The sequence below is a fragment of the Schistocerca nitens genome, chromosome 1, assembly GCF_023898315.1.
Source record: "Schistocerca nitens isolate TAMUIC-IGC-003100 chromosome 1, iqSchNite1.1, whole genome shotgun sequence".
Lineage (NCBI taxonomy): Eukaryota > Metazoa > Arthropoda > Insecta > Orthoptera > Acrididae > Schistocerca > Schistocerca nitens.
Window position 1 is genome coordinate 878,565,959 of NC_064614.1, and position 26,852 is coordinate 878,592,810.

The following is a 26,852-nucleotide window of genomic DNA, read 5'->3' on the forward strand; positions in this document are numbered from 1 at the left end:
CAACAATGTTGTACGGAGCGGGCGGCGCGAAGCAATTGTTGCGTAGCGTCGTCTGGAACGCGGCGTGCCAACGACCGCTGGGGTCGACGACCTGCTCGCCGTAACAGCGACGGCGCGCTGGGGTGGCGCCCGTGCAGTCGCGAACCGCGCCGAACCATTCACCAATGTCGGCGTGTGGCAGTGGTTTCCCGCGACCGGCTGGCTGGCGGTACGGCACTCGTCTCTGCTTCTCCGTATGGCTCCCCGTCACAATGCATGAAACAAATATTCCACAACGGTGTACTGTCTTTAAGGATACAGATTATTAGCTGTGGAAGAAAATGCAACTTGGTTAAAAGCGTTTATTGTTCAGTAAGCCGTCGCTTCGCTGGTATGCACAGGATGTTTTGGCGTGATAACGGGTTTCTTGTGGCTTCACAAGTCAATCGCATTGTGACACTGGTATTCAGGGTTCGTCACACATACGTTGTACTACACACTTTCATTTGTTCTCACGGTCGATACGCTGCTAAAGCGTCTCTCAACACGCGAAAATGTTTTGGTTCACACACACTAAATGTTTCCGTCGAGCGATGTTTGTTTGAATCGACTCCGAACGGATCACTTACTACCGGTTTTACACACAGTAAATTTATTTTTCGTTGAGCACTGCACTATGACAGTTAGTCACTCAACACTCGACTTATACCGACGTATATATTGGTGCAGATACAACAGTCATTTTCTGTCCCTACTGCACACAATATTCCGTCCTTTCCTAGGTTGTTTATGCATACAGTTTATTTTTAATGCATATCAACTGTTCTTAGCATAATCACTCTCATCTACATTGAGTCCATTGTGTTTACCATGTCGTTACACACTTTTAATACTATTACTAGGCATATATGGCCTTTTTGTAATTATTTAGAGGTGTGTGATTTTTGGTACATAGCTTTCTTTTCCTTTTTTCAGTGTAGCTTGCCCGGTTATCGCTCATCTAGCAAACAGATTTTACCATGTGCATGACAGCTGGACTTGGGCATATTGTTCAATAAATACTTCATTTAGTAATAGTATTATTTTTAATGATCTGTCCTACGGGACTACAGTGTAGTTCCCCTGTTGATTGACTTGATTCGCGTATTGCGTAATTAATACTCAAGGACATGTACCAAGTACACGGGCTTCAATTGAAGCACTAATACATACAAAGCATAGGTTGCACGGAACGGGTTTGTCTTTGATTGAATTCTGCTCCAGTGTCGTTCTCAGATCACTATTGGCAGTAAACGTTACATCACATAATTGTTTCGTACTACAAAGTCAGTTTTTTGCCAGTAGAGTCTCTCTCTCAGGGTTCCTTAATTCTAACACAATTACATCTGTTACATTACTATATGAGATTGCATCGTTAATTGTACTTACTTACTACAAATGAAAAATGATTCAAGAAATTAATCATTATTTTATCAACAAAAAGATTATTCATTGCTTGATGAGCATATAGTATTTTAATAACACTAATTGTCTGTAAGCAAAGTCTTCCATTTGCATGCTATTGCTCCGTTGACTGATTCTATTTTCATGCTATGCTTACTTATTTATGTCTTGCTTCCTCAAAATTTTAACTACACACAAATTCTTTCTTAAAGCTAACATACTTATACTCTAAAACACAATTGAAATCGTCTTATAACTACTACTATTTACATCAGACATGTCACTGAATAAATAATTTTACTATTCCATTCTAACATCTTTCAAACCTCTTTAGCCACTACCTCCCTCCTCGACCAAGGGATGGAGTAAGTTGCGCGACAGTATGTTTTGTGGGGCATCACCTCTATGTGATAGTGGTACCCTTTGACTATTCCTGGTCGGTCGGTAAATACCATGGTATATTCCGATAACAGCTGCGTCAACTGTTGCTTTTGTATGTTACTTAAACTTTCAGATTCCTGTACTTTGTTTGAAATTCATCAACATTTGGTTCAAAATTTCTATCTTCTATACTCGGATAATAGAGATCCGTCACAGGTGAATAATCATCGAGGTGTAGTACCCAGGGTTTCCTACATTTGATATTAATTCGGTTGCAACATGGCACAAGTACCTCCTTCGATTTCATCATAGACAACTCAATCCTCCTACCTTTATTAACTATGCTTAGTTTTCCCGAGGAGAGGTCGACCAGTGCGTCCCTCTCACGGAGAAAATCTACTCCCAGAATGCAGGCCACCTTTAACACTCTAACAATTAGGAACGAGCTCACTATGGCTTCGACCTCTTTACAAATCTCCACCTGCACCTGGTACTTAACTAATTGGCTCTGTGCACTTATAGCTCCAGACACCTTGCAATTATTAACCGGGAAAGTCGGTATGCTACGTCCTTTCCCCAGCGCTTTAAACAATTCTGTACTCATTACACTCACTGAGGCACCTGTGTCGATGATTATATTCACGGCAACATCATTGATTTTCGCTTCTATTATGGCTTGCACATTCTCGTTGCTATCTTTCTTACATTCATGCGGTTCGGTCAGTAGATCTTTATCCATACTGATACCGTCGTTGTATCGCAGCACATGTACTCCAGGGATATTATTGTCATTCGTGTTGCTCTCACTCCACCCCTCGGCCAGCGATGGAGAACATATCGAGGCCGATTCTAGTTTGTTGAATGGCTTGCTTGCGAGGTACTTGGACGGCTATTGTCCGCGACCTCTACTATGTTTACATTTTGATTTGTAGGCCGCCACGACTGCGCAATAGGCGCGTTTTGCAGTGGTGGTCTGTTGTTGTCGTACCGGTCATTACCTTGCCGCTCTGGGCTTGGTCGCTGATTCTGATTCCAATTGCGATTACTGTCGCTGTAATTGCTATGCCACTGACCTCGCGCATTTTTCCAGCGGTTGGTCCCTGGCAGTCCGGAATCGTACCGGTCGTCAAATCGACGCTTTTTATTATGGGACGGTTGACCATACCCGTTCTGACTTCTCCCATTACTACAATTTTGCGAGTGCTCTTGCCGCTTGTTACCACCCCCACCATTTCCATGGTTGTGGTTTTGTGCACTATTATTTCTGTCATGTTTACACCCTGATCCATTATTCCGCGAGTGATCACACGCTGCTTTTGCGTCTACCTGGATTAAATCTATTGAATCTAGAACAGACAGGAAATGTTCCATGTCGCTCTCTGGTACGTGTATTAATTTCTCTTTGATATGAAGGGGTAAATGTGATTTCAGGAGTCTTATTATGTCTCTTGGTGAGATAGGCTCGTCCCAGTAGCGCGTTTTGTTTATATACTTCTCGAAATACCGTCTCAGATTCCCAAGACGGGGTGAGTACTGTTCGGGATTGTATACTTCTTTTCTTAGCCGCTCTTGTATACAAGGCGACCAGTATTTCGACAAAAACGCCCTTTCGAACTGTTCGTACGTCATGCAGCTGTCCGCTACTTCCGTAGCCCACAACGCTGCATCACACTGAATGTATGACATTACGTATTGAATTTTCTGTGCTTCGTTCCACACACTAGGCAAGATATTTTTAAAGCTTTTTATGAATACTACTGGGTGTACTGACTTCCGTTCCGTAGTAAACGTTTGAAACTGCCTATTTTTTATCAAACTTTCTTCAACCAATATTTTTGGACTATACTGGTTTGCTCCTGGGACATAGGCTGTGTGCTCCGAACCGAAGCTACAGCTCTTCGCATTATCGCCTAAAGATTCACCATTGTTGCGTCGCGTATAAGTTTGTGCGTTGCCAAAAACATTGGCTGTTGGCGACATAGTTTCATGTTCAAGATGTTTGCTGCTCTGGGCTAAACCCTTTTCCAAGTCGGATATCCGTTTGCTAATATTCACTTGCCATTGCGGAACATCCTCACTGAGTATTTGTTTGATGGTTTGCACGTCGTTCTGCACCTGACTATTTACTGCGGTACTGAACGATTCGGAATCTCTATCAGCCATGGCTGCTTGTACCTTAGAAATAATATTTTTATCGATATCACTCTCCTTCGCTTCTAGCCATGAGTTGAATTCGGTTTCAATTTTAGTCGCTTGTTCGTTCCACTTCTGCTCTACAAGCTGTGTGGAATCTATTTCTAGCTTTTCTAATCGGTTGGCTAAGACACCTATCTCGTCTACCATGTTAGTGTTTGCTACTTGCAGGTTGTTGACCTGTACAGTCAACTCCTGCACGGCCTTAGGTATCGACTCATAATTCTGTTTCATACAGGCAATCTCTTTTTTCATAATTTCTAACGATTGCACAAGTTGCTGGTCCCGCTCAGCTTGCTGGCGATCCCGCTCAGCTTGCTGGGCAAGGAAATTTTCTGTTAACTGTCGATCTCGCTCAGCTTGCTGGCGATCTCGCTCAGCTTGCTGTGCGAGAAAGATCTCAATTTTTTCGTCCTTTTCAGCTTGTTGTTGTGCAAATTTTGACTGGCAATCCAGCACGCGCTCTAATATCGCCTGAAGTGAATACCCAACAGGCAGATTACCACTCTCTGGTTCCTGCTTTTCTGGGGTTGGTGCAATTTCTTTATCTACATCTCCTTTAGCACTGGTGGGCGGTGGCACCACTTCCTGTGCCCCTGCCCCCACATTTTCGCGTGGTATATCCTCAAAGAGAGTACTTGTACTGCTTAATGCACCCGTTTCTACATTTCCTGCACTAACTAATGGCTGTTCCTCAGTATCCATATTGCTCGGACGTTGACTACGCAATTTAACCATATTCATAAATTACCTACTCGAACACAAGATCTGACAGTTTTTTCACTTGCACACAAAATATGTTAATTTATCTACAATACACTGCACACTAAAAATTACTATCTACACTCAACTTTGCCCTGTCATAAATACTAATGTCAAACTACGCACACCACTAGCGATATGAGATCACTTCACTGGAGTTAAGCTTCTACAAACAGGACAACTACACTGTAGTCTTACCTTTAGTTTATCTGATTTTGGGGTTCGGCTGCCCCCGGATTATGTAGTCATTACAGTTTCTCAGTACAATCAGGATCGTTTCCTCTGACTCGCTTGCAGTGGTGCGTTTTTTCATGAAAGAATTTTTGTACATTCATTAATACATGGCATTAATCATGATACACATACATACATTTATCACTATATACATACATGTATATAACAATAGACAATGAAAGAAAACACATAAAACAGTTATTTTCGTGGCCACTGCAAATTCGGGCCCCGCGTTTTTGGGCGCCAGTTTCGCTTCGCATCTCTTTTTTCTATTTGTTTTGTTTTATTATTATTATTATTATTATTCGCGTAACAACTCATATATTAAATGAAATATGTTACTACGAAAAGAGACCCGAAATACCTTTTAGTGATGCTGTGCTATGCCTTTCTTTAGATCATTAATTTTCAACAAAACAAAATGTATTATGTTCCAATTGTTCTGTATCTGGCTTTCTATTAAAGCAGTTATAGTACGCAATGATTGTTCAACATCATAATATTGCAGTGGATTTTTGTTAATAGTAAAACAACAATAAGTACCATGGCTAACACGAGAACATGAGACTATTATCGGAGAAAAAAAGATGTTTTTACTGTAAGGTTGCCAGACCAGAACTACGAACAGCAAGATTTCTTTTTTATGATGAAAATTAAATTATCTTTTTGCACTATTATTAATATACACTCCTGGAAATGGAAAAAAGAACACATTGACACCGGTGTGTCAGACCCACCATACTTGCTCCGGACACTGCGAGAGGGCTGTACAAGCAATGATCACACGCACGGCACAGCGGACACACCAGGAACCGCGGTGTTGGCCGTCGAATGGCGCTAGCTGCGCAGCAGTTGTGCACCGCCGCCGTCAGTGTCAGCCAGTTTGCCGTGGCATACGGAGCTCCATCGCAGTCTTTAACACTGGTAGCATGCCGCGACAGCGTGGACGTGAACCGTATGTGCAGTTGACGGACTTTGAGCGAGGGCGTATAGTGGGCATGTGGGAGGCCGGGTGGACGTACCGCCGAATTGCTCAACACGTGGGGCGTGAGGTCTCCACAGTACATCGATGTTGTCGCCAGTGGTCGGCGGAAGGTGCACGTGCCCGTCGACCTGGGACCGGACCGCAGCGACGCACGGATGCACGCCAAGACCGTAGGATCCTACGCAGTGCCGTAGGGGACCGCACCGCCACTTCCCAGCAAATTAGGGACACTGTTGCTCCTGGGGTATCGGCGAGGACCATTCGCAACCGTCTCCATGAAGCTGGGCTACGGTCCCGCACACCGTTAGGCCGTCTTCCGCTCACGCCCCAACATCGTGCAGCCCGCCTCCAGTGGTGTCGGGACAGGCGTGAATGGAGGGACGAATGGAGACGTGTCGTCTTCAGCGATGAGAGTCGCTTCTGCCTTGGTGCCAATGATGGTCGTATGCGTGTTTGGCGCCGTGCAGGTGAGCGCCACAATCAGGACTGCATACGACCGAGGCACACAGGGCCAACACCCGGCATCATGGTGTGGGGAGCGATCTCCTACACTGGCCGTACACCACTGGTGATCGTCGAGGGGACACTGAATAGTGCACGGTACATCCAAACCGTCATCGAACCCATCGTTCTACCATTCCTAGACCGGCAAGGGAACTTGCTGTTCCAACAGGACAATGCACGTCCGCATGTATCCCGTGCCACCCAACGTGCTCGAGAAGGTGTAAGTCAACTACCCTGGCCAGCAAGATCTCCGGATCTGTCCCCCATTGAGCATGTTTGGGACTGGATGAAGCGTCGTCTCACGCGGTCTGCACGTCCAGCACGAACGCTGGTCCAACTGAGGCGCCAGGTGGAAATGGCATGGCAAGCCATTCCACAGGACTACATCCAGCATCTGTACGATCGTCTCCATGGGAGAATAGCAGCCTGCATTGCTGCGAAAGGTGGATATACACTGTACTAGTGCCGACATTGTGCATGCTCTGTTGCCTGTGTCTATGTGCCTGTGGTTCTGTCAGTGTGATCATGTGATGTATCTGACCCCAGGAATGTGTCAATAAAGTTTCCCCTTCCTGGGACAATGAATTCACGGTGTTCTTATTTCAATTTCCAGGAGTGTATTATCAGCAGTCCACGTCAACCTGTAAAACACATAATAAAATCTGCTGCTCTGCTCTGCAACTTCGAAAGCTGAAAGAAATAATTTTTTACATCACTATTACCTGACCGCTTCTTTGCGGTATGATAGATTTCATTTACTGCAATTTAAATGAGCCGCGGCAGCAGCTGGCTCGTTCGTAGCGCCGCTCTGCACCACGAATAATATTTAAACAACTGAAAATGTCTTAAAGGGATTGGATAAAATACCAGGCAAGCTTGACAGAAATTATAATGCAAGGTTTCACTAAATAACTCTATTCAAAACATTTAAATATCTTAATTATTACACACCTTTTTAACATCTCACTTAATGGCGTCCCTCTTACAAACTTGACAAAAGAATGCTACGCTAGCATACAATATCACGTCACAGGCTATCCTTCTCACGTAACTCCAAGAAGAAGACAGAGAAATTAATGTTCGTTCTGTATTATTTATACTAGTCACATATTCTCATCTTTGTTTGATATTTATCGTCTGTGTCGGTTACAGTACTCGCCGACACAGATAATATCTAAAATAAATAATTTAAAAAAGTACATAATTTTATACAATAACAAAACATGATACACAATGTTCTTTATCACATAATATGTCTTTTGCTAAGAGACGTTACAATCGTGTATGAAAAAAGTGTATCTTACTGAAACAAATGTATTGATATTGGCGAGGATTATGTTTAGAAGCAGTAAAAAATCTAGTTTTGTAAAAATAAACTTTTTTCTACATCATTTTGGCTCTATAGTTACTGAATGTCCCTTGTACATTACATTGCATATTCCCCTACTGAGGCAACGGAAGTAGTAACAAATACAAGAATATAATTAAACAGATATTGGTTAATATATATATATTTGAACTCTTGGCTCCCAGTTACTGTATTATGTTCACATCTTTCATATATACAACACATCAATTAGTCATTTAAAAATCAAACCCAGAATAAATGTTAGTTTCTTCTCTGATACCAACATTAGAGTACTTCTTTGGGAAATTACTTGAACATTGCCACATATTGGGGCCAAAAAAAGGTCCACTTTATGGAATTATTGAAGTGAAAAGAGAATGAATAGAATGGTACCACTGACTGGAAAGTAAGAACGGAAAGGTAAGAGTAGAAATGACTGAACCCAAGCCAGAACACAGACCCAGAAGATAACCTACATACTACAATAGACATAGTTCTTTATTTCAATTTCATTCATAGCACTGATCTTCCCTTCAATATATCAGCCTCTATGTTTGATCAACTTTTAGACTCTACATATTAGTAACTACTACAATCTTTTCTATCAGTGTAGAAACTATCTTCATGTCATACTTCAATCTGCATTATGATGTCTCCTACATTAAACATTTCGCAAAGTGATGGTCTCCCCCCCCCCTCTCTCTCTCTCTCTCTCTCTATCTATCTATCTATATATATATATATATATATATATATATATATATATATATATATCTTAACCGAACGACTTAAGGCTGATGAGTGATTTCAGTGCATGGAAAGCAGAGAGAAAGGTAACTATGCAATTGGGACTGGATTCACAGTAAATTAAGAGTAACTTCATCTGCAAATATGTGAGTAAAGAGAGGGGAGCAAGGTATATAAATACACTAGTTGTATCAAGGAAGGAAGACCTACACCTGGAGTGAGGAAAATGATATATATATCATCACTCTCTCTCTCTCTCTCTCTCTCTCTCTCTTCTTATATATATATATATATATATATATATATATATATATATAGATAGATAGGAGACTTCCTGTAGAATGAAGTGTGATATGAAGACAGTTTCTACACTAATAGAGAAGCTAGTAGTAGTAGCTAATATGTAGAGTTAAAAAGTTTCTACACTAACAGAAAAGCTAGTAGTAGTAGCTAATATGTAGAGTTAAAAAGTTTATATATAAACTTTTTAACTCTACATATTAGCTGCTACTACTAGCTTTTCTGTTAGTGTAGCTACTACTACTAGCTTTTCTATTAGTGTAGAAACTGTCTTCATATCACACTTCATTCTTCAGGAAGTCTATATATATAATGTATTATAAAATATATATTAACGAATATTGCTGTTCGGATTATATAATGTAATATTATATATATAAGATAAGAGTAGAAATGACTGAACCCAAGAAAGAACACAGACCCTGAAAATAACCTACATACTACAGTACACATAGTTCTTTATTCCAGTTTCATTCATATATATCATTATATAATGCATTATAAAATATATATTAACGAATATTGCTGTTCGAATTATATAATGAAATATTATATATATAAGGTAAGACTGAACCCAATTGCTGTTCAAATTATGTAATGTAATATTATATATATAAGGTAAGACTGAACCCAAGACTGAACCCAAGAAAGAACACAGACCCTGAAGATAACCTACATACTACAATACACATAGTTCTTTATTCCAGTTTCATTCATATATATAATTATATAATGTATTATAAAGTATATATTAACGAATATTGCTGTTCGAATATATATATATATATATATATATATATATATATATATATATTAAAATTAATGATAAACGGGTATTCATTGGACAAATATATTATACTAGAACTGACATGTGATTACATTTTCACGCAATTTGGGTGCATAGATCCTGAGAAATCAGTACCCAGAACAACCACCTCTGGCTGTAATAACGGCCTTGATATGCCTGAGCATTGAGTCTGAAACGTCCCCTTTGTACAATTATACAGGACTGTGCTTAACCTGACACACAATATTTTTAGCGCAACGCAATCTGACTTTCAAAAATCCCTACAAAAGAATGGCCCTGACTAACATTAACCTATACCTTTCACAAATCACTTACCTCACGAAAAATCTTCGTTACTCGAACTACTGCAAAACAGCGAGCGCCACTACTGCCAGCTAAATAAAAGATTCAAACTACGGAAGGCACTAACTACTGATAGGCATAATTAGGAAATGAAAGATTTTAGTAGAGAACAAACAACATATTTACCTTAATAGTGTTGAAAAATCATAATATACATAACAGATCATGACATCCAGTCTTACAAATTTCCAAACTCCGCCATCTCTATCCCCACATCCACCACTGCTGGCGGCTCACCTCCATCTGCGCAACACTACGCACTGTTCACATCCAGCTGCCACTGCCCAACACTACAATGGCAGACAACAATGCAAAGTAGCCACAGACTGCACATAGCACAGCCAGTGATTTTCATACAGAGCGCTACGTAACATTGCCAATAAGAAAACATAAACAGCCTACTTACATAGCCCCCATGCTCCCCACAAAAAATTTTACAAATTGTTTTGGGCAGCGGCCAATATAGGTTTCAAAAAATTTTTCATAATTACAATAACAAAGATATCAAATGCACACACTTATTGAAACAATGTTGGTCAAAAGCTAAAATATTCTTACAGCCGATAAAGACAGTCCTGATCGTTCATCACAGTAAAATAGCAGTGTTTTTCTCAAAGTCTGAGCAGTAGAAGAAAATGCACACGGAAGTAGTGGATTTCCATGCAGTCTTGAAAAAGTAGTGTTGTCCTTCCAACAGAAAGACAGTGCTGACTCTTGACATGCTGACAGGTAATGGGCCACAACAGAGCAAACCCACAGCAGAGTCATTCGACATTTTTAAGAATATTGGTAGGTACGTCATCACAGAGCAGACCCACTGTAGTCCTGGAAGAGACTACGGTATTGGTGGGCCACCAGAGGTGCAGACCCACTGCAGTCCTTGTAGAAATAATGGTATTGGTGGACCATCAAAGATGCAGCCCAAATGTAGTCCTTGTAGAGACGGCTAGCAGCCATCCGCTGTGCAGGTGCACAATCACCATCGAAGAGTCTTGCAGAGAATATAGCAAGTCCATAAACCACCACTAGTGCACTCACAAAGTTTTTTTGCTAATTGTCCTTAGAACCAGCAATGCTGTTAACCAGTCCCTTGCTGAATTGTTAACACACGTCCAAACACTAACAGTCCACACTGCTCACATACTGTCCATATACTATGACCAACAGAAACGTGTGCAGTGAAATGTAACTTACAAGTTTATAATATGATTAACTGGTGACAATTACAATTTTATAACATGATAATACAATTACAAAGATACAGAAAACATCATTAAAAACATAATAATACAGATAACATTTGTAGTAATACAGGCTTTACAAAAGAATCGAAATAACATATACATCAGTGTTACAGGAATTATAAGTACCTACATAAAAGATCAGAATAACTTTTGAAACATCAACTTCACACATGAGCAACAAAACAGAACAGATAAATAATGTCTAAACATCTTTACAAAGTAAATAACATATTATTAATGCAACTTATATTTGAGGATAACAGTATTCCTCATCATAGTGAATGTAGCTCAGTATTAGAAGAGAAAAAAATTCTATGAAACAGTACACAGAGACAGGAAGAAAACAAATACACAAGGGTACACAAACACATAGGGGGATAACACAAAAGGAAAGGACAGGGTTTGTTTTCAGCGTAACATTTGGTACTGCAGTCCAACCCAGAACTTCATTCCATAGATCGTCCCTCTTATTTCAACATTTGCTATAGCCAAAAAAAAAATCCTATCCAAGCATGCTTTCTGTATTCTGTTCACATCCTCTTTCAAAAATACTTTTTCTCCACTGTACACTACTTTTTTGGCCAAACCATTTTCTTATAGCTTCTCAATGCATTTCTTCCAATCCATCATAGCTAGTTTCTTATAGTCTACCCCCTCTTAAGCTAACTTAAATCTACTGAGCTCAGATGCTAAACTAAGGGACGAGGCAATGCAGCAGCACAAAACAATTAACACAAACAGCAATGACAAAATATTCAAATGGCAAAGCAAGCTACAGTAAATCTAAATTACCAAGCAATGCAACATTACCACTATTATGAGCCAATGTGCAGCAACAAGAAAAATAAATCAGTAGTAAAACTAGCTTAACAGAGTAATACAAAGTGACATTCAGTAGCACTATGCATGGCAAACAGCAGCAGCAAATGCTATAACTAATACCTAAGCATGGCAAAGATCAAGCAGAAAAAATATTACACTAAAGACAACAATGCAGATAAGCGAAATGTCTATTCACATCTTAATATCTATATCATTAAAGTGGTGCACCACAACTTATTCTACAAAATAAATTAGCAAGTACTTGAAAAGAAAATTATGTATGCAGTTCCTGTGAAGGTAAATGTCTTTTTGTGCTCCCTCATTTGTTTGAAAAAAATTATTATTTACTCAATCTGTAGACAGAAAATATTTATATTAGTACATCTATAAAATTTTATTTTAACCATTGCTGCAGTGCAGCTAGAAACTAGATATTAAACAAAATAGGTGAAGCAAGGCGTGAAACGTCATTCACTAGCCATATGGCATTTCATAATGCAGTAAACAATCTTTCAACTAGCAAGACAATAGACATAAAATGCTTCTCATCGCTTCATTTCAGTAAATATCATAAATTAAGAACTCTACAGTGTAATCATGTTTTCAAGTTTGAGCGTGTCGTATTTACGATGCTTTCTACAAAGGAATGCCAATAGTGAGGATAATGGCCTCCCTTTTTTTTTCTTCTCCACCTGCGCCTCTGAAACGCACACACTAATGGCTTTTTTTTTCAGGCATATGTCACGCAGCTGGGTGCTTACAGAGACCTACCTTTCTTCCCGAAATATTTACGACAGCAGTTTCCGCTACAGTGACAGTCTCATATAAAAATATTTCACAGGGCAAGAATTTGCGTTACAAATCCGTAGAAACAAAATCCTATTGATATAACAGTGCCCAAAAAATTTTCGTTGGCATTGTAATACATTCACGCATTTACATGCATTTCATAACTCTTAAAGTACGATTCTTGGTTTCCAACAACCTTTTTCACAAACCAGAGTCCCTAACCACTACTCATTATTCCTTACCTTATTCGTCGACACTTCTTCAACATTTCATCATAACAGATACGTAGCATAATCAAATAACTCATATAGCATCAGCTTACTGATCATAAACATACCGCAACAGCATAATACACATAGTCATCGTAATAATAACATCATAACACCTCAGTCAACTCTCAAAATCGTCGTAGCTTCCTCCAATAATTTCAAAACCTAAAAAAAATTCTCTGCCAATGTCAAAAGTGTCATCTGCCTCAAACGTACTTTAAAAATCATGATCCCATACCAAATACATCATTCAAAGCTCTCATAGTATCACAATGGTTCCGAAAAAGTATGAAGAGTTCACAAAGTACTGACAAAATACAATTTCATAAGTGTGAAGTTATCCAACTGTGTAATTACGTAAACATGTGTTACTGACATTAAAAAAATGTTTTTTGTTTCTCTGTTAAATAATCAGATAGCTGTGTAATTCTGTGTTGGAGAAATATGGTACCGATGTGTAAAGTTGTATAAGCAAATACCATATTAGCTAGGGCTCCTTGTGCTTGCCACACACATGGTACACAAAGTAAGCGTGTACCCCCCTGAGGATTAATGTAATTATACCCTCAGGTGTTACCGATTACAGCAATGGAATGAAATGTATCACGGAAAACCTTTGTATCATTGTAATTCAAAAATCTTTAAAAATAAATGTTTTAAGTACAAAATTAATCACTCAAATATGTGTGCTGTAGCGCTAAACTATGCGTCTTGTTGTAAGATAATCTCTGTGGAAGTGTAGTTATCGTCCTCCGAAAGCGAAGTTCTGCAGAAGTCAATGTACTTACCTCATGATAAACAAAAGTGAAATGCTTTGCGTAGAGATATCTTACTTATTACGCTTATTGCCGTTATGAAGAAAGTACTGTGCTGTAACGTATTGTTGTGCTATGAGAAAGGCTGTCTCATTGTAGCTATACCACAAAAGTTACTACTAAAACATGTTTTCCTTCCCAGAATAATACAGAAAAACTGTTCAGATATAAAACAGAAACACCGCAAAAGCAATATTGTAAATTGTCACTCATTAGTAGCGTCGTGATAAAATCGTGTAGCTGTCACATAAACTAACCACTGTGTCATCTGGTATCTCGCAGAAAGTACTTTGAATCCAGAATGTATTTTCAAGTAAACGAAAATGTTGCATTAAAATCTCATTAGCAGTACCAGTATATGTTCTAAGTATGTGAGCCTTATAGTCGTTACGTAATCGTGCAACTAACAAGCAAGAATGTACACACACAATAACACTGTGTCGTCTGTTCACTATAACAATGCATTTGTAATTACTGTTTAAATAAGTTCTCTTGGTTCTTGATTGGATATTTAACTTCAAACATTGTTGCATGGTAACAGTTTCTAAGTCTGACAATGCATACTAGAAATGTGAAAAGTTTTATGGCAAAGACAAAGTTAAAAAGCAGATTATCTCTCAATAAGCGGTTTTATATGTGAAGTGGTGAAATCCTTTACTCTTCATAGTACTAAGAGTTTGAACTTGAATGCAATTGTCATGCGGTATACGTCGGTAAAGAATACTGGAATTTTTCTCAAGGTTAGCGTCTATGTTATTTTTTTCTGAGCCAGTCAGCGCATGCGGCTGCCTGCGGTGCGAGTCATTGTTTGTTCCTTTGTTGGCGCGCGTCGTTATTGGGATTAGGAGACCTAGCTTCTACAAATTCACGTTGTCGAAAGTACCCTGCTCTGTTTGAATCCCGCCAGTTCTGATGAAATTCAGGTCTGTCGTTACGATTATCTCGTCTGTCGTCATGTCGGTAGATTTCATAATTTCTTTCTTGTCGGTCATGTGGTGGAGAATTTCTTCCTGAATCGTAACTGCCCGCTGAACTGTTGCGTCTGAAAGTATTCTGTCTCCCTTGATAATAATAGTTCTGGTTACCATATTGTCTGTTTCTATTATTGTCTCTGTCATATTCATTACTACGGAAATAGCGATCTTTCTCTGTAACTATTATTACTCTGCCAGTGGTTGTCATATGGGTGGTGTCTGTTTTGGTCACGATTTGCGTTGTGAGAATAGCCTTGTCATGTCCAGTTATTATTTCTTTCATCGGGGAATTGCGACGGATGTGACCTGTAATTGTTGTGCTCTTGTTTTCGCATTCCGCGATTGACAGTGTCAATTTCCAGTTCTTGTAACAGTCCCTGAAAAGCTTCAATGTCTTCTTTGCAACGTCCTGCTAAAATAATATGTCGTAAATGTTCAGGCAGTTTGATTAAGCAAATGCGGATGAGTTCTGAGGGGCTGTATGGGTTTGACAGGTACTGATTCTTGTGCAACATGTCTTCAAAATATTTCACAAGACTGGAAAATTCAGATTGTTCGAAATGTTTCATCATTATGATGCTATGTTTTACTTGGTCTTGTGTAGCTTGAGACCAATATGCTGAGAGGAAGGCATGATAAAAATCTCCTTCACTGTGACAATCGTGAATGACCGATCGCATTCTTACAGCTGGTTCATTCTCCAAGTAGCCACACATAAATTCTAACCTGTGCTCCAATGACCAGTTGGGAGGAAAACAATGAGAGAATTGATGGAGCCACGCTTGTGGATGAATGTCGTTGGCAGAATTCTTAAACGTTTTGAATTCACATGTAATAATGAACAGCTTATAGTCAAAATCATCGTGTCGGCGAGTAGCATATCGGTCATTGTTACGTCGTGTCGGCGGTTCCATCTCAAAATTCGGTGCACCTTGCCAATTTCATTCATAATTTCCGAAATGCCCTGTGTTATTATTTTGTGGCTTTTCCGTTTTTCTAAGTTCCTCTTCCCGTTTTGGAGCGCGAGTGTCCTCTGAAATATGAAATTTTTGTATGACTTGTGCCAACTGATCTTATACTTCCCGGATTTCTCTTTTGTATTGCGTATTAATTTGATTTCTCTTTTGTATTGCGTATTAATTTGATTCTGATTTTGTTTGAATTTCTTAATTTGTTCATACTCTTCTGTGTCAGTGATGGCTACAGGTCTTGTGTCATTCAGATCATCAACTACCTTTGCAGATAAGTTAGTGAACTGATCCGAAAGTTCGGCTACTTTCTCCGATAGTGTACTTATTTCCTCAGTATGTTTTTCTGAACCAAGTTTCAGAGTGTCCATTTGTGTTGAAATCGTATCTACTGTGTCCTTTAAGTTTTCTTGAGTTTTTGCAAGTTGCGTAACCGAATCGGTAGATGCAACCGAGTCAATTTTAGCTTGCAAGGTGTCGTGATTTTCATGAACAATAGTTTGCAGTTCTTTTATGGCTGCTTCGTGATTCTGTAATGCATTTTCATGACGCGAAAAAATAGGTTGGAAATGCTCACAAATTTGTGTTTTTACGTCATTACAGACTTTTTGACATTTCGATTCGATGTTATGTAACTCAGTAGTTAAATCTTCACGTGTTTGTTCAAGCGTGGTGTCTAACTTTTGAAGATTTTGTTCCATTGTGTCTAACTTTTTAAGATTTTGTTCCACTGTATCTAACTTTTGAAGATTTTGTTCCATTGTGTCTAACTTTTGAAGCCTTTGTCCCATTTGTCTCTGATTTTGTTCCATTTGTTGCATTAATTGCAATAATAATGTATTAGTGTCTGGAATCTGTTTCTCTATGCTTTTTGGCAGTGCATTTGCACCGGCAACATTCACATTTTGACAAGCAGAAAATGTGTCTTGACTTATTTGAGAAAACGGTGAGGACGCAAAACCTGAATCTACAGTATTGGCAAGATTGTGTCCTGTCATTTCGGATTCCTGAAACGAGCTGTTGCCGACCGATCGATCGATAATGCTTCCTTGTTCACTACCTGTTTCACTGTCTACACCATTATTTGCCGCCCGCTCCATTTCCCTATGCACAATTACCAAATTACTACTTCGAATGTCTGTTAATTCACTACACAGTGGTGCTGATAAGCTACGCTCGTCGTCACTATTATTTCTCAGTTTACTTTGAAGCCCAGTGTTACGTTTTTCACACGCCATTATTGTCACAATATTTCACATGATAACACAGAAAAGCACAATTTGAAGAGCAAAAATAAGAGAACACATTAACATAGCACTGAAAAAAATATCTAGTTAATTGCAAGCGCAGCTGCGAAATACTTGGTGCAAATCTACATGCATCCCACAACTGTTTTACTGTACAACAATGAAAGACTGCAACTACAAAGGAGATTCTCTCTACAATTACGCGCTAGCAATAAACAATAGCTACACTAACTACACAAACTACAAAAAAAAAAAAAATCAGAAGATTCCAGTGAGGTATCCTCGGCTAAGGGTCGACATATGAAACGTCCCCTTTGTACAATTATACAGGACTGTGCTTAACCTGACACACAAAATTTTAGCGCAACGCAATCTGACTTTCAAAAATCCCTACAAAAGAATGGCCCTGACTAACATTAACCTATACCTTTCACAAATCACTTACCTCACGAAAAATCTTCGTTACTCGAACTACTGCAAAACAGCGAGCACCGCTACTGCCAGCTAAATAAAAGATTCAAACTACGGAAGGCACTAACTACTGATAGGCATAGTTAGGAAATGAAAGATTTTAGTAGAGAACAAACAATGTATTTACCTTAATAGTGTTGAAAAATCATAATTTACATAACAGATCATGACATCCAGTCTTACAAATTTCCAAACTCCGCCATCTCTCTCCCCACATCCACCACTGCTGGCAGCTCACCTCCAACTGCGCAACGCTACGCGCTGTTCACATCCAGCTGCCGCTGCCCAACACTACAATGGCAGACAACAATGCAAACTAGCCACAGACTGCACACAGCACAGCCAGTGATTTTCATACAGAGCGCTACGTAACATTGCCAATAAGAAAACATAAACAGCCTACTTACAAGTCAAACAGAGCTTGGATGGCGTGTACAGGTTCAGCTGCCCATGCAGCTTCAACAAGATACCACAGTTCATCAAGAGTAGTGACTGGCGTACTGTGACGAGCCAGCTGCTCGTCCACCATTGACCAGACGTATTAATTTGGTGAGACATCTGGATAATGTGTTGGCCAGGGCACCAGTCGAACATTTTCTGTATCTAGAAAGGCCCGTAAAGGACCTGCAACAAGTGGGCGTGCATTTTCCTGCTGAAATGTAGGGTTTCGCAGGGATCAAATGAAGGTTAGAGCCACAGGTCGTAACAATCTGAAATGTAACGTACACTGTTCAAAACGCCATCAATGAGAACAAGAGGTGACGAGACGTGTAACCAATGGCATCCCATACCATCACGCCTCGTGATACGCAAGTATGGCGATGTCGAGTACACGCTTCCAATGTGCGTTCACTGCAATGTCGCCAAACACGGATGCGACCATCATGATGCTGTAAACAGAACCTGGATTCATCCGAAAAAATGACATTTTGCCATTCGTGCACCCAGGTTCGTCGTTGAGTACACCATTGCTGGCGCTCCTGTCTGTGATGCAGCGTCAAGGGTAACCGCAGCCACGGTCTCCGAGCTGATAGTCCATGCTGCTGCAAACGTCGTCGAACTGTTCGTGCACATGGTTGTTGTCTTGCAAACGTCCCCATCTGTTGACTCAGGGATCGAGACGTGGCTGCACGATCCGTTACAGCCATGCGGATAAGATGCCTGTCATCTCGGCTGATAGTGATACGAGGCCGTTAGCATCCAGCATGGCGTTCCGTATTACCCTCCTGAACCCACCGATTCCATATTCTGCTAACAGTCACTGGATCTCGACAAACGCGAGCAGCAATGTCGCGATACGATAAACCGTAATCGCGATAGGCTACAATCTGACCTTTATCAAAGTAGGAAACGTGATGGTGCGTATTTCTCCCCATTACACGTGGCATCACAACAAAGTTTCACCTGGCAACGCCGGTCAACTGCTGTTTGTGTAGGAGAAATCGGTTGAAACTTTCCTCATGTCAGCACGTTGTAGGTGTCGCCATCGGCGCCAACCTTGTGTGAATGCTCTGAAAAGCTAATCATTTGCATATCACAGCATCTTCTTCCTGTCGGTTAAATTTCGCGTCTCTAGCACGTCATAATCGTGGTGTAGCAATTTTAATGGCCAGTGGTGTACGTACGTTTACAGGCGCCAGCGCCTTTTCTTTGACACTCTGTAGTGTCGTTGGATGACGTTTCAGGACTTGGGTTCATCTGTAAAACTTTAACTACTAAGTTCCCTGTACAACCGTTACAAGTGTGTAACACGCATTGTGAAACATGCTGTATATGTGCTCCTTAGCTCTTGTTGGAAATTATGTCCCATCTACCCAATAGAAAAGCAATTACAATCATTGTATGTGGTTTTATAAACCCCTGAACTCGAAAATATACTGCACCCCGTATTATGGCAAAGATGCAGTTAGAAAATGTTGTTAGTATGGAATCACACTTTTAAATTGCATTTGTGAAATTAGTTTTCGATATTTTGAGACACTTTGCCCCAATATTCCAACGCGACAATATTCTGTTTTCTTGCTGTCTTCTGTCTGACGTTTATTTACATGTGCTGTCATTTTTGTTTTATGTCTTTTAGTACATTTTCGTTATGTATTTACCTTTATCTAAATTTACATTGGATATTTGTTTAAGGATGTTGAGTTGTTTATCTATTTCTCCTTGTGACAAAGGAAGCCGAGTCATGTGATAAATCATCGAATTAAAGAAGGCTTTTTCATATTGCTGAAGATCACAGGAGTTGGCGTAGATCTGTGGTAGTAAATTTTCTATAAATGCCAGGCGAATGCTTACTGCCTTTTTTCTTTCTTTTTTTGATATTTTCGGGTGTACAAAATTTATACTGCAATGTTTTTTTCTATTTTTACTGTGAAATTTATCTTTGATTGCTTGGAGCTTATTGTTTGGACAAAATTATCAATGTAATTTTCCTGCCCTTTATACAGAAAAATTATATCACCATGTATATTTTAAAATAGATAGTGTTTTGTCTGAATAGTTCATGGATGAATTGCCAGATATTGGTATTCATTGGGCACAATATTTTGGAAAATGGCCATGTTGCCATCATCCGGTGCACTGATGAACTGACTAATGAGGGGCTGGCAGCATGCTTTTATTTCCTCCCCCTCTCCACCTGTCAGCCACTCCATCAGTTATCAGCACCTAGCAACCCTAGCCTCACTGCTTCCGCTGACCCAGGTTTGCGTTCCAGGTTTGTGCCCAGGTGCACGCACTGGTGGCACCTCTGTTGTTCCTCCACCTGTCCCTAAAATAAGTTCATGTTCTAGTAGCTCAATCCTCTTCTTGACCATTGAATAGTGGGGTCCAATACCTTGCGAAGTTCGTATCACTATCACAATTTGTCAGTGGTTCCCTTACTCGAATCTCAGTGACAGAGTCCCAGAATTTGGACATTTGTGTTAGAACCTCAGTGTGGTTACAGTCTATTCCATGCAATTTAGTCAGAGAAAGTTCTGCGAATGTCGATTTTTTAGGCTGCTGCAATTTGGTATGACGCTGGTGTTCTCGGCAATGATCTTCGACAGTACGCACTGTCTGACCTGTGTAAATCTTACCACAGTGTCAGGGTACTGACAGACTATGTATTTTCGTAGTCCAAGGTCATCTTTCATACTACTAAGCAATGTTTTGACTGAAGGAATTGCATGGAATGGACTATAACCGCACCAAGATTCTAACACAGACGTCAAAATTATGGGACTGTGTCATTAAAGAATCTATTGAGATTCAAGTAAGGGAGCCACTGATAAATTGTAATACCAGGTATGTATTTAGCAAGGCATAGGACCCCACTGTTAGAATGCTCAAGAAGAGGAATGAGATACTAGATGCAAACTGACTTTGGTGGCAGGTGGAGGAACAGCAGAAGTACATGGGTGTGAGCCTAGGACAGAACACTGGGTTGCCAGAAGCAATGGAGCTAGGGATGCCGGACATGAACGACCGATGGCGTGGCCGATCAGAGGAAGAGGGGAAGGAGATAAAAGAGCGACGCCAGCTCCACATCAGTCAGTTCATCAGTGCACCTAATGATGGCAACATGATTGTTTGCCAAAATATTGTGCCTGTTGGACACCGACATCTTACATTCCCCCACTGACTATTTCGACATAAAATACGCTGGGATAAGCTGAAGAATCACATCAGATAGCGATTTGTTTAAGAATAGGGAATTTGAAGAAAAAATAATTTTCCAAGTGATTAACGAAAATGTATGCTTGGCAGCATAACAAGAATTGTAACAAATATAAGCTAACATCAGATAAGATAGATAAGGTTTCTCACACGATGTTTTGCAATCACACACACACACACACACACACACACACACACACACACACACACTGATGTAACGATAGACCACTTCTTGCTTTGAGAAATATAATTCCTCTTAATACACATGACAATACTGTTAATACTTTATACCTTAATGTACCTTAGTAATGTGTTTGTTAATACTTGTTCACATGAGCCACTCTGCCTTTTTAACATTTTAAGAGGTTTTAACCTTATATGTATACAAAAAAATTGTGTATTGCTTCTCCAATCTGCATCTCCTGTTTCTTTTGTCATTTCTCGCTATAAATTTTCTCAAAATTTTTGCAATGCAAAGAAGGCAAATGGGAACCATTTTATACAACCTATTGCAGCAAGCTGTTGATATTTTACTAATTTGATAAATTTTCACTATATCTGCTAGTGAGGGGTTGAAATGATTTAATACTGTAATTAGAGTATAGTCTAATTTGGTATTTTGGCTAGTCTGTGACTTAATTTGTGCTTATGAGGATTTCAGCATCACCTTACATTTCTTTACAGTGTGATACGTGACATTACTCTTATTACACACACAACATGACTTAATTACCCTTTCCCCTATATCCTGTTTCTACTATTGCAGTATTATGTAATTGAATTACTACGCAGTTCTTAACAGAGGGTAGAGATGTTGTAAAAAATTTACAGCCAACATAGGCATGTCTTGTTTTGCTGTACCAGTTATGCAATACATCTGAACCACATGCTACACTAGACAAGTAAACTTCATTTAACTATCTTCATTACTTCACTACTGCTCATTTTGCCTTGTACTTCAGTTAATGCTTCCACCAAAACTGTGCAATGCTCATTTTGCTTCATGCTATTTCTGTTAAGAACACATTTAATTTTCGCAGTAGGCTCTCTAACTCATAGTAATGCTTCGCCAAAACTGTGTGCAATATAGAATACATCACATGGCTTTGAAGATATGTATACAGGAAAGACCATCCGTGAAAAATACAGGGTGAGTCACCTAACATTACCGCTGGATATATTTCGTAAACCACATCAAATACTGACGAATCGATTCCACAGACCGAACATAAGGAGAGGGGCTAGTTGAATTGGTTAATACAAACCATAAAAAATGCACGGAAGTAAGTTTTTAACACAAACCTACCTTTTTTTAAATGGAACCCCGTTAGTTTTGTTAGCACATCTGAACGTATAAACAAATACGTAATCAGTGCCGTTTGTTGCATTGTAAAATGTTAATTACATCCGGAGATATTGTAACCTAAGGTTGACGCTTGAGTACCACTCCTCCGCTGTTCCATCATGTGTATCGGGGAGCATCGAATTACGTAGGGATCCAAAGGGAACGGTGATGGACCTTAGGTACAGAAGAACCTGGAACAGCACATTACGTCCACATGCTAACACCTTTTTATTGGTCTTTTTCACTGACGCACATGTACATTACCATGAGGGGTGAGGTACACGTACACACGTGGTTTCCGTTTTCAATTACGGAGTGGAATAGAGTGTGTCCCGACATGTCAGGCCAATAGATGTTCAATGTGGTGGCCATCATTTGCTGCACACAATTGCAATCTCTGGCGTAATGAATGTCGTACACGCCGCAGTACATCTTGTGTAATGTCGCCGCAGGCTGCCACAATACGTTGTTTCATATCCTCTGGGGTTGTAGGCACATCACGGTATACATTCCTCTTTAATGTACCCCACAGAAAGAAGTGCAGAGGTGTAAGATCAGGAGAACGGGCTGGCCAGTTTATGCGTCCACCACGGCCTATGAAACGCCCGTTGAACATCCTGTCAAGGGTCAGCCTAGTGTTAATTGCGGAATGTGCAGGTGCACCATCATGCTGATACCACATACGTCGACGCGTTTCCAGTGGGACATTTTCGAGCAACGTTGGCAGATCATTCTGTAGAAACGCGATGTATGTTGCAGCTGTTTGGGCCCCTGCAATGAAGTGAGGACCAATGAGGTGGTCGCCAATGATTCCGCACCATACATTTACAGTCCACGGTCGCTGTCGCTCTACCTGTCTGAGCCAGCGAGGATTGTCCACGGACCAGTAATGCATGTTCCGTAGATTCACTGCCCCGTGGTTTGTGAAACCCGCTTCATCGGTAAACAGGTAGAACTGCAACGCATTCTCTGTTAATGCCAATTGACAGAATTGCACTCGATGATTAAAGTCATCACCATGTAATTGCTGATGTTGCGACACATGAAACGGGTGAAAGCGGTGACGATGCAGTATGCGCATGACACTACTTTGACTCAGTCCACCGGCTCTCGCAATGTCCCGTGTACTCATGTGTGGGTTCATGGCAACAGCAGCTAACACACCAACTGTACCCGCTTCTCCTGTGACGGGCCTGTTTGCGTGCTACGACCATACCTGTTGCATACAGTTGGCGGTAGATGTTTTGCAATGTGCGACACGTTGGATGCTCTCTGTCCGGGTACCGTTCTGCATACACCCTGCAGGCTTCAGCCGCATTTCGTCGACACTCGCCATAGATGAGTATCATCTCCGCCTTTTCAGAGTTCGAATACACCATGGTCACAGTTCCTACAACACTACACTATCACAGACGTCTGGTAACACGGTGTACTACAGTTGGTCTGTGTGCGGAGACGAATGCAGAATGAAAATAGCAGCAAGTGCTACATGCGGACACTGCGACAGCTAGACCAAACCACAACAGTGCACTACAGCCACACTCGTAAACACGGTCGTCATCGTAAACATGTCCCTGCAGATGCTGCTCGCCGACCGTGGCCCGTGTTTGTAACAACACGCAACTGAACGTCGGAGGTTTAAAAGCGTCAACTTTAGGTTACAATATCTCCGGATGTAATTAACATTTTACAATGCAACAAACGGTACTGATTACGTATTTGTTTATATGTTCAGATGTGCTAACAAAACTAACGTGGTTCCATTTAAAGAAACGTAGGTTTGTGTTAAAAAACATACTTCCGTGCATTTTTGTATGGTTTGTATTAACCGATTACACTAGCCCCTCTCCTCACGTTCGGTCTGTGGAATCGTTTCGTCAGTATTTGATGTGGTTTACTAAATATATCCAGCGGTAACGTTAGGTGACTCACCCTGTATATACTCCACCTTGTGTGAGGAATACATCAGCCCCTAATGGCTACTGTAACTAAGAGTAACCTGTGCCTTCTAGTGACGAATGTTACACTTCACTACCTTTCTCCTATAAATTAGGCGATCTCTCATTTATTTTATCGATGTTACTGTACTTCGCTTTTTTCTCTCATGTTACTTCCAATTCGCCTTCCATTTTCATTTGTATTACTTATTGTTGTAACTACAATATAAATTGTAATATGAGACACAGTCTAATATACATGTCCTCGAAGTCTGTTCCATACTCTTCCTTTATAAATAATAATTTTACAGTTATCACAATGTATCTGATTTTAGCATGACTTCTGTGATCAATTTTTATTTTTTGAATATTTTGCTAAATTCTAATAAGCTGCAGAACCTCTTATGACTAATAGATTCTTTATGTGGCTAAATATAATAATTTTTTGGTTGCTTATAGACAACCCCAAAATTTTATATTTTCTGCTTCTAAACAAGCCTATTTTAAATTACTTTGTATAATTATCTGTATGTTATGCAAGCATCAGTGATCTCAAGGATACCATTTGTTCCTATATATACTGGCTGAAGCAGGTATGGCAACTTTTAACTTGGTTACGACTTGTTTCAGTGGAGCAGAATGAGGTGTATATCGTACTCATATTTTTTAACCTCTTAATGCAGTAGCTTTTAATACTTTCTTTTTTCCTTCTGTTGTAGATTCTGAAGATGGCTATTGCACAGACAAAACCAGGAATAGTGTTACAAAAACTTTGCAATCAAGAGAATTTACACTGCATACAAAGTTCAGCCCAGAAATATCCTTCATCTATGCAAGTGGTCTTCTTAAAGACCTTTATCACATGATACAAATCACTATTTGACAGTTTGGCTATTTGAAAGTTTTGCTGCTGAAGAAACCTGATCTTCTTCCTGATTTTACTTGTTTACTTCACATACAGTGCACAGCTTTCTCTTGATAGAACAATAGTGTCATGGAGTGATGTGTCTGGATGAAGGAGACTGTCTTTGGTATCACTAGGAAATAAACAGACGCATAAAATTGGTGTTACATGCCAAAGTTTCTGATACATGTAAATTATTATTACTTTCTGGAGCAGATATTCACAAAATAAAGAAAAGTCTTCCAACATTACTATTAGCTCAGAGCAGGATATTGGTATCTGCACAAAAAAGAATTAATATGTTGAAAATTTTAAATGAATAATTTGTTGCCAAGACGCAACATTCACTACTGCATTATCTGAAACGTAAACAAGTACAATATACACTAGAGAGTCAAAGAAACTGGTACACCTGCATGATATCGTGTAGGGCCCCCCACGAGCATGCAGAAATGACACATCATGACGTGGCATGGACTCAACTGATGTCTGAAGTAGTACTGGAGGAAATGGACGCTATGAATCCTGCTGGGCTGTCCATAAATCCATAAGAGTACGAGGGGGTGGAGATCTCTTCCGAGCAGCATGTTGCAAGGCATCCCAGATATGCTTAATAATCTTCATGTCTGCGAGTTTAGTGGCCAGCAGAAGTGTTTAAACTCAGAACAGTGTTCCTGGAGCCACCCGGTAACAATGCTGGGCGTATGGGGTATCTCATTGTCTCACTGGAATTGCCCAAGTCTGTCGGAATGCACAATGGGCATGAGTGGATGCAGGTGATCAGACAGGACGCTTACGTACATGTCACCTGTCAGAGTCGTATCTAGACGTATCAGGGGTCCCATGTCACTCCAACTGCAAACTCCCCACACCATTACAGAGCCCCACCAGCTTCAACAGTGCCCTGCTGACATGCAGGTTTCATGGATTCATGAGGTTGTCTTCATTCCTGTACACATCCATCCACTCGATACAATCTGAAATGAGACTCGTCCGACCAGGCAACATGTTTCCAGTCATCAACAGTTCGATGTTGGAGTTGACAGGCCCAAGAGAGGCGTAAAGCTTTGTATCGTGTAGTCATCAAGGGTACACGAGTGAACCTTCAGCTACTAAAGCCCATATCGATGATATTTCGTTGAATGGTACGTACGCTGATACTTGGTGAGGCATAAAATTTTTTGTTGTGCAGTCATCAAAAGGTACATGAGTGAGTCTTCGGCTCTGAAAGCCCATATCGATGATGTTTCGTTAAATGGTTGATAGACTGACAATTGTTGATGGTCCAGCATTGAAATCTGCAACAATTTGCGGAAGTTTTGCACTTGTCACGTTGAACGATTCTGTTCAGTCGTCGTTGGTCCCATTCCTGCAGGATCTT